This window comes from Saccostrea echinata, unplaced genomic scaffold (assembly GCF_033153115.1).
Source record: "Saccostrea echinata isolate AGI-Se365-2 ecotype Australia unplaced genomic scaffold, CSIRO_AGI_Sech_v1 ptg000007l, whole genome shotgun sequence".
Classification (NCBI taxonomy): domain Eukaryota; kingdom Metazoa; phylum Mollusca; class Bivalvia; order Ostreida; family Ostreidae; genus Saccostrea; species Saccostrea echinata.
Genome location: NW_026889756.1, coordinates 3594675 through 3616483, shown reverse-complemented (window position 1 = coordinate 3616483; position 21809 = coordinate 3594675). Strand labels below are relative to the sequence as shown.

Sequence of the window (21809 nt, the reverse complement as noted above, 5' to 3'; positions counted from 1 at the left end):
GAAATTAACAATTTATTTATTTCAGGAAATATGTTCGTTTTCACAATACGCAGCACAGTTAAGGCTGCAGTAAGGAGGCGGGGCCTACTTTATACGGGAAATGCTTACTATGACATCACACAAAAATATGAGTTCTTCAAATTACCACAAAATGAAATGATTTGCTATTTTAAACTTATGAATAGCTTTAAACTACATCAATACTAACCAGTGCATGCATTATTGTCGTTGGTGAAATCCCACACAGCAATATATAAACAATTCACTGATCGCAATGCACTTGTCAATGTGACGTCATATCGGAAAATTTGACGCAGTTTGTATACAGTGAGAGGCGGATCAAGTTATATTTATTCAATGAAAAATGTATTTTGTAATTAAATGAAATATAAATTGTAGATATATCAGAGGCCATTAACTTGGATGCGATGTCTGTTTTATTTTATGATTTTATTCATATACTTCCGGTACATTTCCTAGACAAGCGATACTGTCGTATATTTGTATGCAGATTCATTGAAGGATAATAGAAGGGTCGTAATAAATCGATATATTGCAAGGGCATACCCTCAATGAATTATGACAAGCTTTTACACATAAACTCAAGAAGTATGAAGATATTTGAAAGGTGCTGGGAACCTGTTGAAATCTTGCATATGAATTAATTATATCTATATTTAATGTACTTGACCAGCAAAATATTCAACATACGGTCTAACAAATGTAATTTTAGCAATTAGATACTAGTAGAATCTATATAGGTTCGCAGCACTTTTCACACACTACAAAGAGTGTTGAAAATAATTAGATGTTAAACTTAGATTTTTAACTTGGTGATGCCTTTGCAATATTAGAATTTATAGATGACCTCAATACTTCAGGTATATTTGCTAAAATCACGTGACTGCCACATCACGTGACAAGTCTTAATAAGAAGTCTAATCGTCCTCAACATTTAGTTTTCAACCACATTGCATTTGTCCGATAATAGTAAAGTCCTAAAAAGAATAGATTTTCTATCTAAAAATTTCGCCGATATTTCTATTTGGCACCTTAACTGTACTGCGTATTCCTATAAGTATTAAATAAATAGAATATCTAAAATAGGGAGAAACCTATAAAATACATGAAAATTCTTGTTTCAATTCAGATAGCTAAACGCTGAATATGCGCATTGTATGGTAACTTAAATGGTTGTTCTCATTATGAATAATTCTAATTTATGTATAAAATTCAATTCCAATTAGATATTTCGGTGATTTTTCAAGCAGTCTTAAATTTGATATGTTCACACTGATCTCGAAATATGAAAAAACATTTATATTTTATATTTGGATGTTTAATTATAGAAATGCAATAATGGCAAATTAGCAAGTAAACCTTGTGATAAAATGGATTTAATTCCCTATCGTCAATGTCTTTTTTTATGTAGCAATATACAATTCTCACCCGGTGATTATGTTTCCAAATTAATACGCAAGAGATTTGTTAGGAACAAATAATTTCTTAACAAAGCAGTCTATTTTAAAATATGTAAATGTCACAATTAAAACTAACACTCTTTTGTTTAAACCAAATTCACACAAAAATTTATGGTCGATGCAATAGATTAGTTCACAAATACCTGCCTTTTATGTGATATTTTTATACCATTTGTTAGGCCATTAATTTTATACTGAACTGACTACGGAGTTTTCCGTTGAGCTTATCAAATGGGTCCGGGGGTGGAAGTGGGGTGGGGAGGGGTTACCTGTTGACAGTAGATACTTAATCCCCCATGGCATCTATTTCATTCTCTAATGTTTTCTGGGATCCTTCATTGCACTGTTTATGATTTGATTTGTATTGTTGAGAAAGGACATAAACACTGTCCGTTTTCTACACATTTCCTATAAAGAAAATTAGTCTCAAAGGCACATTTGGAAGAAAAAGATTTTAAAAACTTACAGAATTAGTAAGATTGGTATTTTGTAAATTTTATAAGAAGCAAAACACTTCAAACTCCATGGGCAACTCCTCTATCTGATAACACTATAAAGGATATAAAGAATTGCCAAATATTTTAAATATTAGAAGAAAACTGATGTCTTTTCTATTTAAAGAAAAATATTTTAGGGGAGGAAAATAAATACGTTCTACATAGTTCAATAAAAACGGAATATATTAAATAAATTAGGCAATTGTAGGGGATTATATTTTCTCATCAACAGAGACAACATTGACTACATTGAACGATCAAAACAAATCTGCTTTATTCCCTACAACAGGAATGACCGTACATTCTTCAAATTTACCGAATGGCAAATGGTTTTCAATCACAAGAAACACAAAAGTATCTTCTACAACAGAAAATTTATTAACATCATTATCAAATGAAACAGAGAGAGAAAATGATGAAAAAGAAATAACACATTCAGAAATGAGTGGCCCAGAAAGTACAACCAGAGAAGAAGAAGTATCGTCAGGGAATATGGAGGAGGACACTTAAGAAAAAACTTTTCTATCTCTCCAGCCAACAACAAATCAGGGAAAATTAGCTACATTGAATGAAGACACAACAACAGTAGATTTAAGTACTGTATGGGAGGAAAGTCCGTCGTCATTTTTTAGGAATATAAGTGTATCAGCATCACCTATTATCGAACAAACAACGCCAGGTATTTTTCCGAATGGCTTTGTATCTTTCTCAAGACGATATATTAGCTTTAAATACAAAGAAGTTTAATTCAACGAGTTCTTAGAAATCCCCCTTTTCTCTTTACCTGTTATTAATTAATTTATGCGTAATTTACTTCGTTATGAACTTCGGATTGATAAAGGTATGGCCAGTGTATGTTCATTGTACACGTATTCATGCCTGAATATGTTAGTAAACAAATGAATCTTTGTATACGTGTATTTTAATTCGTTTTAGACTATTCCACAATCAAAAGCTTACCTACACTGGACGTATCTATAGTCGACAATATATCAGAGCTTTATATTGGCATGAAAAAGACAGTCAGGCTAATTCTTACTTTACCGACCGGATATTTAGACACCGTGGTCTTTTCATTGTCACAGACTCAAAACGAAGAAAACTTCGACATAGGCAAAAAGGAGTGCAAAGTTGGACAAGCAATTCAGCATAAAAGAGCATATCCTATGGTTTCAATGGTTTTGAAAAACGTAAAAAAAAAAATAGTTTCACGTTGTTCTTACATTTTCTTTTAGTTTCTCCGAAAACTTACGATTTACATTTCTTGGTAAAATATAATGCAAAATCTAACGATAATATGAATCAATTTATTTCAATTTTCTTATTTGAGGTTGTTTTTATTTTTAAATTTCAGACAGGCTTTTCCAAAATATTTAATTTTCGCTATCACTGGGCTGATGCTGATGTATTTGCATCAGATAACGAGACACATCGTCAATTTAGCCGTGACTTCTACATTTTCTTTCACAACGCAGAGGGATTAACTGATAGACAACAAATCAAAACTAATTACTATATTATGACACTATTGAGACCAAACAGAAAAGAATTTTTTGGACATGTTGCTTTTAATGTGAGGACCGTCCTTCTGGTAAGCATTCAAATAAATTTTATTTCTATTAGTTATATTTGGGACGAATCTTTCTCATAATGTATGATTGAGTAAAACTCTTTTTTGTTATTTTACATACCTCGTGAAATAAAAGTATAGCATCATTCAAACAATTATTCTTTCAAAGTTCTTTTGCCAAACTATCATAATGATTATTTATTGTCCATCTATGTAAAACGATTGATAATTATTCAATTCAGCCCATGAATAAGACGGCTTTTTACATCATGGATCCAGGCACCCCATCTAATATCAGCTCAAAGGTAAACTCTATCACAAAAATTGTTTTCAAAGCATGGATACCATTTTATAAACCTCAAATCCAAGTGCGCCTTGAAGGCTGGAACAATGAAGCAATGTACCTTAGGGTATGGAAAATCGGCAAGAACTTCCGTCCAGTGAGTATATTATGACGATACCAATGCAGCAATTCATTTTAGAAAAGGAAATGAATTTGCAGTAATAAATCAATTGTTTATAGGTCACTGCTCTGCTCGGTGGTTTTAGGATTTGACCAACTTTATATCATATCACAATAAAAGTCTAAAAATGATATATCTTAAGTATACATATGACAAACATCTTGCTCGCTGAACGACATACAGCAATGCTCTCTCTCTCTCTCTCTCTCTCTCTCTCTCTCTCTCTGTGTGTGTGTGTGTGTGTGTGTGTGTGTGTGTGTGTGTGTGTGTGTGTTTGGGTGTGTGTGTGTGTGTGTGTGAGGGTGTGTGTGTTTGTAAACCCTGTCAATTGGACACGTGCTTTAGACTGCACACGTTTAAATGAACACGGAAAAATCCAAATGAACACGAAATGGTGGTGTTCAGTTGGATTTTGTCATAAATCAACTAGAAACTGTCCTAGGATGCATCCGATTTCGAAAAATTGAAGTGTTAATTTGACCGGATTCATGAGATCTGTGTAATGAGTGTGTATACGATGACCACCGATCCATCATTTTTTCTTCTCGGCGAGACTTACACACATTGCAAGTGCGCATGCTCGTTACACAAATGACGTCGTAAATGACATCATAATAAAGTACCCGTTTCACACTTAGTCATGTACATGGGGACGAAGTCAACTTTGTAAAAGGTAAGTACAAAATCTGTAAATAAATTAAATAAATTTAATGTATTAAATATGGCCTATGAATTAATAGTAAAGATGTGTCCATTATGACATTAATTGTCTACTCTAGAATTTCCCTACGGTATGTATACATGCACGTATATGCTGTATAGTTACAATGTGCATCGTTGCATAATTGCAGTATAAATGGTAAAAACCAATTAACTAAAAGTTATTATTATTAATGTTAGTAAAAACATAAAGAAATCTTTTCTATATCTGGATGTCAGGTAAACACATACATTCCGTATTGACCTATGTACGTTGTACCCGCGGAGAGAAATTATTTCTGTATCTGTATCTAATAGCATATTTCAAATCAACGTTGATCTTTTGCATTGTGTAGCACAATATACTGTCAGAAATTTTAAATGTTTTCTTGTGTTTCGCATCTTGTTTATGTGTCATGCAAAGTTCGACGGTTTCATATTAAAAACGAAAGTAGAGTCGGTCACGCCATGTGTTATGGGCCGATTTCAAATCAACGTTGATCTTTTGCATTGTGTAGCACAATATACTGTCAGAAATTTTAAATGTTTTCTTGTGTTTCGCATCTTGTTTATGTGTCATGCAAAGTTCGAAGGTTTCATATTAAAAACGAAAGTAGAGTCGGTCACGCCATGTGTTATGGGCCGGGGAAACGTTCAGTCTGCCTGGCTTATATATAGGTACGTGGGCTGTTAAAATCATTGTTAATATTGTGTACATATTAAGCTGTCAACTAAAAACACATGTACGACTGAGGCGTAAACATTAGAAATAATTCCTGCAAGTTTAAATGATGAAAGGGGGGGGGGGGCTGTCTACTTCTCCCAGGGACATAATGATATAATTGTTAAGCATGTAGAGGTCCCTGCTTCAACGTGGTCTTCTAGCCCTTGCAAACTGAGGGTATAGTGCAGCTTTATAAGTTGATATTAATGTCAAAGACATGCTGTGCATTTAGACAGTGACATGTCACATGCCCTAATTTTAATGTGTGAGAATTTAAAGATTGATACTTGTCATTTTATTTGACATGCACTCATTATTGCATTGGGGCAATTTTGAGAGAATATGTAAATATAGCTGTGATGATTCATGAATATGATGCGACTTCTACTAATTTAAGTTACAGTAATTAATTTTTTTTCCCTATTTATCATGGAATTCATGCATGTTTTAAAACTTACATGTATATTATAATACATTTCAGGTAGTAACATTGATTTTGGATGAGAAATTATTAATGTTCATGGCTACTCAGAACACGGCAGGGAGAAGTTTATGGTATGAATGCAATTATATAATATTCATTTAATAGTGAAAAGCTACGTCAGGAAAAAAACAAACACTACCTGAAGTTCTAATGATCTGTGTTCATGATGATGTGTTTGTGTATCAGCATGATCTGTATACCTTTTCCTGTCATGAACATGATGAATCAGTACTGTTTTACATGTAATACCTTAATGACAGTCTGTCGGTCCAAGACCGGCAAATATTTGGGAGGATCAATGAATTCAAAATTAAGTCTGTATGTTATCAGCTAATTGTGCCAGTATAAAAAAAAAAAAAAATTAAAGGTTCAGTTTAAAAGACAAAGAACTTCACCAATAATAGTCCAGATAAAAAGTAAAATAAAATTATCTAAATAGGATTAAAAAAAAAAAAGATGTTTGCAACTGACTGTCATACCGATAATTTTCATCATTTAGCTATTTTCCATTTTTATAAACATGTACAGGACAGATAATTAACACTATAACACCATTGGCTATTGTTGTGGTCGGGGCATACCATGTAATATATTAAACAAAATAATACGAACTACTATAAATTCTCTTTTATGATGTGCACACTTTTATTTTCAGCAAAACAAAAAAAAAAGACAAAGAAGGAGGGGTACACACTATACAATCATGTTTTTATTGGGGTATAATTCAACCACTGAAATTTAAAATGAAGAGATTTACTTCCTTTCAGGGATTTTTAAAAAGATTTAAATGAAAAGATTTTCCAACTGCAGAGAATACAATTATGTTATATGGAATTATGATTGAACATTTACAATATTTATAAATCCTTCAAAATGTTTCTGTCATCAAGGGTGTCATAGAGACATAAATAATAGAGATTTATGTAGCATGTGTAGCTGTTTGAAATCTTGCAAATTTTCTAACTCCCTCCCGTGATTCTAACATGAGGCACTGGAAAATGCAGGGAAAAGTCATTTTTGTTTTTTGGAATATGGTATTAATCGTGCATAAATTACTGAAGCTAACATTGGCAGTATGTAAAACTGGATCTATTCATTCTTTATGAAAACTCGATCACTGGTCTGAGGCCACATTCCTATAGGATTAATTAGGGGCAATTAAAATTAAAAAAATCAAAAACTTCAACAGTTTTTATGATTCTTCCCCTCAAAGTAATAAAAAATGTAATCACACTAGATGACTTTGCTCACTTATCTACATTATCAATAGAAAGGCCAGAGTAGCTACATTTTATATACATGTATATATATCGGTATACAATATATACTTTAAAAGCAGATTGAATTATATTCCTTTATTTCGACAGTTGTTTGTTGTTAACATTATCATCAGAATTAAATCCCCACATGAAATTTTACTTTACAATACATGTATAATGAGTCGGGTTACATTCGTAACAAAGAAATTTAATGCCCACAAAACCTTCTTGGATTCAAATCAACAAAATTTTATCCCCACGAAAATTTGTGCTTCGATCTACAGTATATAACCAACACTTTAATGTGAGTAAAACGTACAGCAGATGCATTTAGTATTTTTAAGTGCAGTGACTGGAAAGGCACAGTAATTCCAGACCAAACTCAAGTTTACTCATTATTTAGTATTTAGGAACAAGTTATTTGTAAGTGTATCAAAAATAATAAGACAAGACATTTAAATATACAACAAAAAATATAAAGGGCCTCATAATCTTTCAGAGGGACTCTATTAATTAATGTTTGATATCGATTGGCAGACTCTGTAAACCTGAGTGAACAATTATGTTAAGAGAAGTTTGTTAATAAAGAGAATCTAGATCTGTTACCACTTAACCAGATTATTAAAATTTAACTTAAAAGGTAAACATGTTGTTGATAGTGAAGAAGTCTGTGTGCCAAGAATATAATATGTTATTTCAAATGAGCAAGAAATGTCATCATCTGACAGTGTGTATTACTTAGATTGCATAAATTAAGTTTTCTTTATATATTTTGTGATGGAATTAGGAGAAATCTGAAAGATTGTAAACCCCCCCCCAAATTTTTTACCCTCCATGATTATTTTAATTTCAGTTTTCACATACAAATTAATAACACTGTAGTATATACTGCACACCAAAAGAGCTCTGATTTTATGGTATTTTATGGAGATAGAGACTTATTTGCCCTGGGAAATCCTAACAGTCTGTTACTGAATTTCAATTAATGCAAGCATTCTTAACAATTGAATGAGAAAATCATATTGTATAAAGGTATAAATAATGACCTAATCAGATCTATTTTATTTTCTTGAATTTCAACATGTTCAATATAGCTAGGGTACATGGCATATTTACACCCTAAGAAAAATATTCAAAGACATTAAAGTATTGATGAACAGAAATCTCTACACATTTACTTGAGTGAGAAAGCATGTAAATAAAGTGTTCAATTTATTTATCTTGGAATAAAAACATTTTTGATTTAGTGTATAGATCATGATAGAGGGTCCTTAACAGTCCTTGGTCTTGATTCTAATCGGGATCGGTATTCAACTTAACGTTTACTTTCATTTTAATCATGCGAATGTGATTTTGACAGCTGACAAGAATATGTATGAACTGGTTGTGAAACTTTGATGAGGATGTACAGTATGAGATATGTACATTTAATGTCCTCTACACAAGGAGGGTTTTATTCCAATTAAATGTAAGTTACTGCAGATTAAATTTGGACCACATTCACACGGAGAATTTAAGGAGGAACAGGGCCTTGAGCTGAAAAAAATCTAGTCAATGAATTTTTTTCATATTTTGTATATTTTTAACTTAATATGTCCTACACATTTTAAAAGTAATTCTGCGTTCAGATTTCTTGACTTATTTAAGTGATATCGCCATACAAAAATCGCTCCTCACAGTGTCTGTAAATAGTTTTGGTTCTTCGTCTTTACGGGTCCATAACTAAGTCTAAAATGGAAATTTTTAAGCACAAACAAGAAATATGTATAAGGACATGCATCTCTTCAAGTATTCAGAATATATATAGAATTAAAATTCTTTAAGCATTTTTGCTATTTTACAATGTATATGGATTGGATGAATACTTTTCAAGACATCTTCAACGATGAAAAATTCATTTGGGAAATAATTCTGTCAATAAATATTTGAAGATTTACGATTGAACTGAAGTCCTTCTTCATAGTACCGTAATCAACTGTAGCAATATCGTAAGGTGAAGATAATTACCTCATTATCACAGTGGACAGAATTGAACAATACATAAGCGTGGGAAAAACGCTTCATCTTTACATTTTCCGAGTACGGGAAAAACAACTGTGACGTCACAGGAAAACTTATACAACCGAAATGAAATATTAATTCAGAAAATCTTTGCTACTAAACACGTAAAAATTATTTTTGTAGTTCCTGCTTCAAAAAATACATCACGATGCCTTGATTGTGATCTGTTATCATAGACCTAATGCTTTAGGTATATGGTTTCTATGTTTTTAAACTGACTAAGTCTTACCAGGTAACCAACATATACCTGCATGATCTCATTGCACTGAGAGATCATATATGACATCACTGACTCGTTAGACTGTAGCATAAAGAAATAGATGGGTGGATCGATCAATTTCACAATTTTTAAATATTTACACGATCATTTAAAACTCTTAATTATTTTACATTAAATGTTTAAGCTTAACAAGTTGAACAAAAATTACACAAAAAATGCTGATTTTAACAACGTTTAGCACCTACATTAACAGTAACTAAGGGGATGACAAATCCCATTGCCCAATGCCCGTGACTAGTGAATTTTAAGGGTGGGCAAGTGAAATTTTATCAACCACTTGCCCGTGGGCAAGTGACTTTAAAAAATTAAATCCATATGTACCAGTAAGTCATAGAAATAGAGCTAGACACAGGGGCTTGCATGATCTACTCATTATTTGTCTTCCTATTTTTTGAAATATATATAAATATATACAGTATTAGATTATGGTCATGATGGTGGGGCAAGCAAAAATTCAGGTAGGGCAATTAAATTTTGACTGTGCACTTGCCCTCAGACAAGTGCCTAAAAAATCTATTTGTCAGCCCTTTTGACTATGATGCAGTCAATTCAATCATGTGACATGTGTCCTGTCCCCCCTTAATGCGAATAATGCAAATTAATTTACTGTACATTAAATTTCTTTGCATTAACTCCATGTGAACACCAAGCAAAGCTATAATTAGAATTAAATTTTGATACATGCTTAACTATAGCACAGTTAAGCCACATGCCATATGTTGGTGGTCAGGTACATTATTTACATGATTAAATATAATGAAACAAATGATATTATGACCTTAAGTTGAAAATACACTATTTTATAAATAATTATATTTTGTATTTCCTATCCTATACATACTACCGGTACATGATTAGATATATTATGTACATGTAAATATATTGATGATGCTTTTTCAATGGATAGTAATTATTCATTTTTATTCCTACATTAATTTATTCTGGTGTGACAGGTCAACAGAGGATGCTTTCTCCTCCTAGGCACCTGATCCCACCTCTGGGATTTCCAGGGGGTCCTTGTTTTATCCAGACTCTCACAGATTTGTATTTTTTATAGATTGTTTGAGATTGATCACTGTTCATTATACATGTATTTAACTTTTTTTTATTCACATGTATATCCCTTTGAACTCAAAATTAAAGACACCACAGAGGCTGATGCATCTGTTTCATATTTGAATATTTTACTAGATAAAGACATTAATGGCAAAGTAACAACTAAACTTTATTATAAACTTTCATTTTTCTATAATTATTAACTTACCTTACTTATGTAGCATTATCACCTGCATATGGAGTTTATGTCTCCCATTTGATTCAAAGGGCAAGAGCATGTGTACTATGTACAAACAATTACTAAAATGGGGCAAGCTATTGGCAAATAAGTTGTATAGCCAAGGTATACAGGTATAGGTATAGCCAACATTTTGCAAATTCTATGTTTGCAGGGTTTGACACTAAGGCATGTCCAACTGACCCAGTCTAGTAAATGAGTGGTCCGGTTGTGTCAAATGTTCGTGATCTAGACCGACTAGTTGTGTGAATAAAATAATGTTATCTCACATTTCAGTCTTTCAAATAAATGTTCTATAAACTTTTTAAACAATATTTTTTAATTTTCTGATTGTAAACACAGCCATCGCTCTGAAAAAGAAAACTTCACAGCATGACACACTTAATCCTTATTTTTATCCTGGCTGTAATAGACAATTTGCGATCGAAACTAGCTTCATTCAGTATCAATTGGTATGAAAATTATTGAATAATATATATCGATATATATATCGAAAAATATATTCTTTAATTTATTTATATTTACGGTAATAATTTTTTAAAGTTCCTTGCATGTTCTTTAAAGCCAGCCCTATAATATTTGCATGTTCTGTTTAACCCGACTCAATGGGCTGCGACCTATGGAAAAGTCTGACAAAATGTATTATCTTAATACATGCGAGAGATAGTATTGTTTTGAACTTTTTTCACTAAAATACCAGGTTATAAAAAGAAAAAAAAATTAAGTTTGGTCGGGGCTTAAGTGTTTTTACGGTCAGTGCTAGTCAAAATTATGGGAAGTAGCCCGACTTGTATAGTAGTCATAAAAGAAAATGTCAAACCCTGGTTTGATACAATGAACTTGTTAACAAATATAGTTTACACATAAGTCAAATGTTTACTGATGTTTTTCATACAGAAAGTGTTAGGCCATTATTTTTATACTGAATTGTCAACAGATTTATCCATTCTCCCTATTATGACAAGGAGCTCACAGCAGGTGTAACCAGTTGACAGGGTATGCTTATTCCTCCATGGCAACTGATCCCACCTCTGATGTTTTAAAGATCTATGTTTGCTATGCTCACAATTAGTAATGTTTCAATGCACCTTTGAGCTTAAATACTGTTTGTAATCTTCATATTTCAGTAAAGGTCTGCAAAATTCTAATAGATGGGAAACAATTTGTCTTTTCAGTTATGAACATTTCTTATCAACAAACCCTGTAAGAAGAAGGACCTCTGTTCTACAGCTTGTGGTGGATCATAGAACACATGATATCAACCAAGTTTAAAGGAAGCATAGATAGCCACAATAGAAAGATTTAAGGATTGTGAGAAACCAAATATGACACAATTCAGAATAAAGTCCATGGGAGTGTGAGAAAAAAGAATAGTAGAGTGTAATCCTAAGGACTGTCTTCAGACTTCCACAAAGTCAGAAAAATACTGTTGAACTCATGAGTGAGTGAGTGACAAAATTAACAAAACTCATGATTCTCAAAAATTCAAGGAAGATGTGCGAGTTGAGACTAAGACGGATTTTAGGAGTTTTGATGACAAAGAATCAACCATTGGAAATATGGCTATTTGAACTTGGATCTCATTATTGGTAAGTAAATTAAACATTTATATTAATTAGTTATATTGATTGTTAATGACCTAGCAATTTTAATTACTACCATTTAATTTTAACTAATTTTTACATGTAGCTTCTCACATTGATTTTTTTTTTAAATACATGTACATATATTTTTAATTTTCATGAAAGCTAACGGACAAGGTGCATGTGTGACTTAACACCCCCCCCCCCCTTTTCCAGTTTTTAGCTCACCTGAGCTGAAAGCTCAAGTTAGCTTTTCTGATCACACATTGTCCAGCGTCTGTCCGTCCAACTGTAAACTTTTCACATTTTCAACTTCTTCTCAAGAACCAAGTACTGGGCCAATGTTAAGCAAAGTTGATACAAAGCATTCCTGGGTAAAGGGGATTCTAAATTTTAAAATGAAGGGCCAAGTTTCCTTCCAAGGGGAGATAATCAAGAAATGCAAAAATAGGTTAGGGCCATTGAAACATCTTCTTTCAAGAAGCAACGAGCCAGAAAAGCTGAATCTTATATGTAGGCTTTCTGAGGTAGTGTAGATTGTAAATTATTCAAATCTTGCCCCTGCGGGGCATGATGGGGCCACAAATTAGGGGATGAAAATTTTACAATGAAATATATAGGAAAAATCCTCAGATATCTTCTTCTCAAGAACCACTGTGGCAGAAAAGCTGAAACTTATATAAATGCTTCCTACAGAATATTAGATTATAAATTGTTCAGATCATGGCCCCGCGGGTGGAGGGTGGGACCACAATAGGGAATGGATGTTTTACATTGAAAATATTATAGGAAAAACATCTTTAAAAATCTTCTTCTCAAGACTACTGGACTATTAAGAGGGTTGTCCCTAAGTATTGAAAAAAGCAGGGAATATATAAAAAGTAGAACAGTCAGGGGCATGATGGAATCAAGTTATTTTTTAAAATAACTTTTTTAGGTTACTTCACTTATTTATTACTAAACAAAGAAATAACTCATTTGAGTTAATTCTTAAAACATAGAATGCCTATCAATTTTGCCAAAAAACATCAATTTTTTTGAGTTTGCTGCAGATTTAAGATGATGTAAGACTGAGAAAGTTGTAAATATATGTACTTCTATTAATATACTCAACAGACTTCATATCTCCTGAGCAGATATGATGATATTTATCAAAATATATATAACTTCCGCCAATTTTTTCCAAAAGTAAGACTAATTTTCCTAAAATCCTTGGATATTACTGTACAATCTCTTAGTATGTCTTACATTTTTTGTGCAAAGCTGTAGATTTTTGTGCAAGAGTTCTAAAGTGAGGTTGGTTAAAGTTTAAATAACTGAAATAAGTTATGATTTGTTGAATTTCAACTTGTTAAATCTTAAAGATAGATTACTTTTACTGTCATGAACCTTTTCCATCTACTTAATAACCCAAGTACAGCATGAATAAAGCTTTTCAGATACCAGTAGGTTTAAAATAATGAATAGTAAAGTATCAATAACTGGAATAAGTTGTATTTTTTTCAGCTTAAATTAGAGGGATTGACCCACTAAAATACCAGTTTTTTTTATAACTTGCGTATAAGTCGGATAATGAGTTTTGGACCAAAGTTTAACTCCCAAAAAACCGACTTATAGGCGAGTATATACGGTATATAGGAAAAATTTTAAATATCTTCTTCTCAAGAAATACTGTACTAGAAAAGATCAAAATTAGATGAAAGCTTTCTTAGGTAGCGTAGGTTTTAAATTGTTCAGATCATGGCCCCTGGGGGTAGGGTGTGGCCACAATAGGGATTACGTTGGATAAATCTTTAAAATGCTTAATTCTTCTCAAGAACAACAAAGCCACGATGAAACATAATAATGTAAGAAGCAACCTATGGTAGTGTAGATTCATTTTTTATTAAATGATGGCCCCTATATATAGGGTTGGGCCACAAAAGACAACAAAATTTTACATAGGAGTACATGTATATGGGGGAAAAAATCTGTGGCAGAACAGAAGGCCAAAGTGACTAATAGGTGAGTGTTGTTGCCCATGGGCCTCCTGTTTTGTTATCAGCAACTAGCTTTTTTTTGAGTCTTATCTCATAAATGCTTTCTCATTCAAAACTTACACAAAGTCTAGAGTAAATATTCATTTAATTAAAAATAGGGATGAGTATCAAAATGCAAAAAAAATTAATCATGACAATATTTTGATTGATTAATTGATTGTTTGTTGTTTAACGTCCCTCTCGAGAACTTTTCACTCATATTGAGATGCCACCACTTGCCGGTGGAGGGCTACAAATTTTGACCTATACTCGGCACTCTGGGCCATTGAGCAGTGAGGGTTCTTTTCCGTGCCAGCACCTACTGCGACACGGGACCTCGGTTTATACGGTCTCATCCGAAGGACCGGTCTCCACGTCCCGCAGTGGGATTTGAACCAGCAACGTAAGGATCAACTCCTTACTCCGCGACTCTAGAGCAGATGCTCTAACCACTGTGCCACGCGGGCGACGACAATATTTTGACTTGTGTTTTATGATATATATTGATGCATATCACTTAATTTTTACTTTTGTTCTACCTGTTCTATAGCATATTAAAAAAAATTCCTAGAAGTTTCCACTGTAAAATTGTTAAGAATAAATGTATTCTTCAATCATTATGAAATATGGTTTGTTTATAAATATAATTTATCATGTTTATAGAATCAGTAATCCAAAATTCTATATCTCAAAAAAAAAAATTACATTTAAATTGAAAACAAAAAAAGTAAAGATAATTAAGATTGCCTTTAACTGGTAACCAACTTCAGTTGAAAGGTATCTCCATATACTGGTGTAACAATTAATACACCCCTAATTAAGAGACTATGTGCGACAAATAAAGGACATATAAATTTTATGAATTTATAATTGCAATAAAATCAGGAGATATTTTTAGATAAAATCTGTTGAAAGCAAGTTTACATGTCAGTTAATCATGTTAATTGTGTAAATTTAATCATGTTAATTGTGTAAGTTTAACTGATAAGAGGGATATGTTTAAGACACCAAGTTGACAACATATTTAAAAAAATGGTGAATGAATTCTAGCAATGGACAGACTTTCTACAGCACAGGGTATATATAATATAAACAGTGTATATATTTTATATATTTATGACACATCATGTACATGTACTAAGATCAATATTTTCATGATGTACATTTTAAAATTAATGAATATACTACTGTTCCAGAGTCTCCAAAATATTTGTACACCATATTATGTAATTATTTTAGTCCCCTAGCTACCAGTGAAACTAGAGGGGACTACAGGTTTCTCCTTTATCTGTCTTTCAGTCTGTCTGTCAGTCTTTGTCACTTGGTTTTCTGGATTTTTTTTTTCTAAACTATGGGCATTGGTGGCATATTTCTGTCCCCTACATGCAAGATAAATTATGTTAACATGCAACATAATTATGTAGATATGCGACTTTATTTATGCCAACATGCAAAATAATTATGTTGACATGCAAGTTACCAACTTCTCGAGAGAATCTAATTTTAATGTTGGTAAACTTACTCACGCACGCCATTATATGACATTATGCAAGCAAGATGTAACAGAATTATGTTGACAAGCAACTTATTTATGTTTACATGCAAGATAATTATGTAGACATGCGACTTATTTATGTCAACATACATGATAATTATGTTAACATGCAACTTATTTATGTCAACATGCAAGATATTATGCTGACATGCGAGTTAATTATGTCAACATGTGAGATATGTTTGTTGACATGCAACTTATTATCTTGCATGCATATGTTGACATATATAATTATTTTGCATGTTTAAATATAACTCGCATGTTGACATAAATAAGTTGCATGTTGACATGAATAAGTCACATGTTGACATAAATAAGTTGCATGTTAACATAATCATCTTGCGTGTAAAATATATAACTCGCATGTTGACATAAATAAGTCGCATGTTGACAAATATAAGTTGCATGTTAACATTATTATCTTGCATGTTGAGATAAATAAGTCGCATGTCTACATATTTATCTCACATGTTAACATAATTATTTTGCATGTTGACATAGATAAATCGCATGTCTACATAATTATGCTTCATGTTAACATAATTTATCTTGCATGTAGGGGGCAGAAATATGCCACCAAATAAACACTCGCAGATCTATACATGTATTTATGTAACTGGGTTTTCCCATGAATGATGAAAACACTGGTCAGTTTGTAATTTAGGGTTCTTTAATTCTGATGTGGATACTATTTTATAGATATATAATTCAGCCCAAATTGTGGACCTAGGCTGCATACATAGGTGTTACCGCTACTTTATCTAAACCATATCTGGACTGTGATCAGGTCTTATAGTCCAGTCAGAAATATATAATATCTATATATATATAATATTGTGGCTGGATTCAAAGTGAATTTTAAAAGAACAAAGAGTAACTCACTAAGGAATGTGACCTCAATGACCGACCAATAAAATCTCTGCAAAACAAGAATAGCCAATCGACTATTCCTAACCTCTAAACTGGTTCTCATATATACTAATGAATAAACTAGAGATTTCTAACTATGAAAAGATAACTCTAAATCTAAAATAAGTATTACCATACAATATGTGCAGTAAGGTTAGTAAATGTAATTATCAAATGGAGTTTAAGTTTATATTTATTTATTTATGGCAATGCGTTCATTTATTAAACTATTTTATATTCAATTTATTTACAGTTTAAAATATAACATATAACCCATTACTACATTTAGCTGATTTTTAGGTCACCTGAGTCACTCATTGACCTATTGCTATCCGTTCTCATCCGTCGGCGTGGGTCGTGCGTTAACATTTGAACATTTTTAGCTTCTTCTCTGAAACCGCTTAACCAATTTCAACCAAATTTGGCATATAGCATCTATGGGTGAAGGGGAACAAAAATTGTGAATTTCATGGTCCCTGCCCCCCTGGGGCCTGAGGGGTGGGGCTAAAACCACCAAAAATAATGCAATCTTTAAAAATCTTCTTCTTTACTCCTGGACATCAAGCAGTCAAATTGTTGGCATCATTGTAATAAGCATTGAGCCCTCTACCAAAATTGTGAAATTCATGGCCCCAGGGTCAAGGGTTCTGGCCCCAGGGTGGGGCTATATAGATCATATAGTGAAAGTGCATTATTTCTTTGAAAATCTTCTTCTCTGCTCCTGGGTATTAAATAAGGTAACTAAGTACATAGTTATGATGAGCAAGAGTGCCTCTTCCAGAATTGTGAAATTCATGGCCCCAGGGTCAGGGGTTCTGGTGTTAGGGCGGGGCTCTATTGATTATATAGTGAAAATGCATTAATTCTTTGAAAATCTTCTTCTCTGCTCCTGGGTATTAAATAGAGTAACTAAGTACATAGTTATGATGAGCAAGAGTGCCTCTTTCAAAATTGTGAAATTCATGGCCCCAGGGTCAGGGGTTCTGGCCCCAGGGTGGGGCTATATAGAGCATATAGTGAAAGTGCATTATTTCTTTGAAAATCTTCTTCTCTGCTCCTGGGTATTAAATAAGGTAACTAAGTACATAGTTATGATGAGCAAGAGTGCCTCTTCCAAAATTGTGAAATTCATGGCCCCGGGGTTAGGGGTTCTGGTGTAAGGGCGGGGCTATTTTGATTATATAGTGAAAATGCATTAATTCTTTGAAAATCTTCTTCTCTGCTCCTGGGTATTAAATAAAGTAACTAAGTACATAGTTATAATGAGCAAGAGTGCCTCTTCCAAAATTATGAATGTCATGGCCCCAGGGTCAGGGGTTCTGGTGTTAGGGCGGGGCTCTATCAACTATATAGTGAAAATGCATTGATTCTTTGAAAATCTTCTCCTCTGCTCCTGGGCATTAAGGTGATAAACTAAGTACATAGTTATGATGAGGAGGTGGGCCCCTTCCAGAATTGTGAAAGCCATGGCCCCTGGGTCAGGGGTTCTGGTGTTAGGGCAGGGCTCTATTGATTATATAGTGAAAATGCATTAATTCTTTGAAAATCTTCTTCTCTGCTCCTGGGTATTATTTAAACAAACTAAGTGCATGGTTATGATGCATAAGGATGCCTTGTCAAAAATTGTGAATTTCATGGCCCCAGGGTCAGGGGTTCTGCTGTTAGGGTGGGGCTCTATTGATTATATAGTGAAAATGCATTGATTCTTTGAAAATCTTCTTCTCTGCTACTGGAGATTATTTAAACAAACTAAGTGCATGGTTATGATGCATAAGGATGCCTTTTTAAAAATTGTGAATTTCATGGCCCCAGGGTTAGAGGTTCCGGTGTTAGGGCGGGGCTCTATTGATTATATAGTGAAAATGCATTGATTCTATGAAAATCTTCTTCTTTGCTTCTGGAGATTATTTAAACAAACTAAGTGCATGATTATGATAGACAAGGATGCCTCTTCCAAAATTTTTAAATACATGGCCTCAGTTTTTGGGGTTCTTGAGGAGGGGGGGGGGAGGGGGGCTCTATTGATTATATAGTGAAAATGCATTAATTCTATTAATTAATCATTAACTAATCCTCTTTGCTCCTTAGTGTTGAGCTGATAAATAAATTGCTTAGCTTTGATGAAGATGGGAGCTTCGAACAGAATTTTTAAATCTTGTGGTCCTAGGGTCAGGGGTTCTGGCATAACGAGGAAGGGGGGGGAGGCTTTTGATAATATAGTGGAAAAGTGTTAATTCTTTGAAGTCCATAGTTATGATGATGAGGGTAACTCTTCCAAATTTGTAAATTTCTTGACCTTTGGTCTTGGGTTCTGGTGTTAGGGTAAGGCTTTGTTGAATCTGTAGTGAAAATGCATTGTACCTGTGAAATTCTTCTCTGCTTCTGGGCATATCGAAAGCAAACTGTGTAAAAGTTTAAATGATATAAGTAAGCGTATTTCTACCAGATTTTTGAACATCTGGACAATTCGTCTAAGCATTCTGGTCCTGGGCAGGGCTCTATTAATTATTCTACTGAGAGAAGTTATTCCCCTTTTCCATTCATCACTGTAAATAATGTTTTTGAAAGGTTAATAGAATAAGATAATTATGCAAGAATGTTTATTGTATAATTCAAAAAGTACTTTCTTAGTTTTAATAATCAGGTAGACCTGTAAGTAATAGATAAATAAAAACGAGACAAAAATAACTTATCTTATTAAAAGTTCTTCAAAGACCATAAGAGAGGTCAATGCTAGAGGTCTTAATATGGGTTTAAAAATAGTACAGAAGCACTAATAGTTTGTTAATAGTCTGCATGGTGATAATATTAAGTGGAGGACAGATTAGAACTTAAGTTATGAGTAGATACTGAATACTAGACTTATTATTTTGTTGATCCTGATTTTCCTACTTCTCTTGCTTTAGGGCAACAAAGCTTCATCCCTCAGTGTATTTAACTTCTAAATTGTTGTATTATACTCAGGTGACCGTTAAGGACCTTGGGCCTCTTGTTAGTATATGTGAGTGTACCTTGATAATTAAGTTACAGATCAAGTTTGCACTTCATTCCACTTTGTTGATTTTTGACAGAATTATAGCCTTTTTAATTTTTAAGGGGAACCAGATTACACTTGCCAATAACTCCAAATTCAAATAATATACTGTTATATGTATATATATATATATATATATATATATATATATATATATATATATATATATATATATATATATATATATATATATATGCAGGAAGCATTTGATGATTTGAAGTGCTTTTTTTAAACATGCATGATTAAATGATCATTTAAATTTAATTTCAATATAGATGCATGCATGATGGTGAGCTGAAGAAGAAAACCATGACAAAAGAAAGTTCCTAGTGTTCATCATGCAGCCATTTTGAATGCCCAACTGAGAGAGCCAGCCAGTGTGAAAAATTATTTCTTGGAAGTTAAACAAAATCTGCTGTGAATTAAAGCTTTAAAAGTACATTTAAAAACATTCTGATTCATCTATAAGTGAGACTAGATTGCCTTTGACAGTTGCCAGTGGAATTCGGATCTGAATTGTACCAGTATTAATAAATTGAAGTGATTTGCCTTAAAATTACATTTGTATATGGTGTACATTAATTACTTCAAGGAGATATAATACACCTGTTTAAACAATGAGGTCCATAGCTAAAAAAACATGGATTTGGAATTTAGCTCACCTTATCCAAAGGCTCAATTGCACAATTCTGATAAAAAGAAGTCTCTGGTATCCAACAATGCAACATTTATATGTTTGACCGTTTGTCCTCCATTAACTTTTAACATTTTCTTTTTTTTTTCTAACATTTGGTCAATGTAAACCACATTTGGTACAATGTATCTCTGCTTAAAAGGAATAAAGCTTATTCAAATAAAGGTGCTGAATCCTTTTTCAAGGGGAGATAATGAAGAAACATGAAAAATGGGATAATGTCATTAAAAATCTTTCATTTTAAGGTATTCAATGTATAATGAAGGAATGTTGAGCAGTTTTGAATCATTTTAAACTAGTTAAATATGTATTGCTAGATAATGATGAACGTAAAATGAACCAAATTCACATGACTGATAACATATTAGAAACTGACCATTTTGTACCGTAAACATTTTCAAGAGTTATCTGCCCTTGATGCAAAGAAGAAAATTCAAATTTTGTCAATATATCTGTAGCAGATGACTTATTTTATTTCATATTTTAATAAGGAGAGAGTTTATGCATATTTTCACAAGAGATTTGTATGAAGTTCAAATTACTTTTTAGAATATCTAAACAAAACATGCGCTGCCCATAGACTTCATTGTAAAATTCAAGGAGCAATTACATGTAATTGAACAATAATCAAAATTTTGTAAATTCCTTTGGTGGTGTACTTTTATTTAATAACATCTTCAAATGCTAACTTGTTTAAAAACACTGGACAATTCATTTATTAGGTACAGAATATGGTCATTATACATTGAATACCTTAAGAACAACTTGGTCATATAAGACAAATGTTATCCAAGAGTTTTCTTAATGAACATAGGTTCAAGTTTTTTCATTGTCCGTAAGGTGAGGATAGAGCTGCAGAGGGGTTAAAAGTTTTGCATGAAAATATGTAAAAGTGAAAAACTAGCAGGGTGACATAAAGCAAATTCATATGCCAACATTACAACATCATTATGATAGAGATTTAATTTTGTTCAAATTATAAACATTGGGGTTAGGTAAGGGCTAAAAGTAGGGTTTTCATTTTGCATGTATCTATGTGTCAATATTTAATTTTGTTTAAATTATGGACATTGGGATTAGAAAAGGACTAAAATTAGGGTTTAAATTTTACATGTATACAGGTGTCAACATTTTTCATGGGAATATGGAGGGGAAAAATCTTTAAAAACAATCTTTTTAAGAGCAATAGACACAAAATGACTC

General features: G+C 32.6%; 1 long non-coding RNA gene across 2 annotated transcripts; it reads left to right on the top strand.

Annotated features, from left to right (window-relative positions):
• Window positions 1–5929: 5929 nt before the first annotated feature.
• Window positions 5930–20770, top strand: LOC133180862 (uncharacterized). 2 transcript variants are annotated; one of them, XR_009720405.1, is made up of 3 exons: window positions 5930–5990; window positions 11989–12402; window positions 20188–20770. It is a non-coding gene; the product is annotated as an uncharacterized LOC133180862 (long non-coding RNA). The 2 variants fall into 2 exon arrangements; XR_009720404.1 differs by lacking the exon at window positions 5930–5990 and adding an exon at window positions 8485–8646.
• The last annotated feature ends 1039 nt before the right edge of the window (window positions 20771–21809 follow it).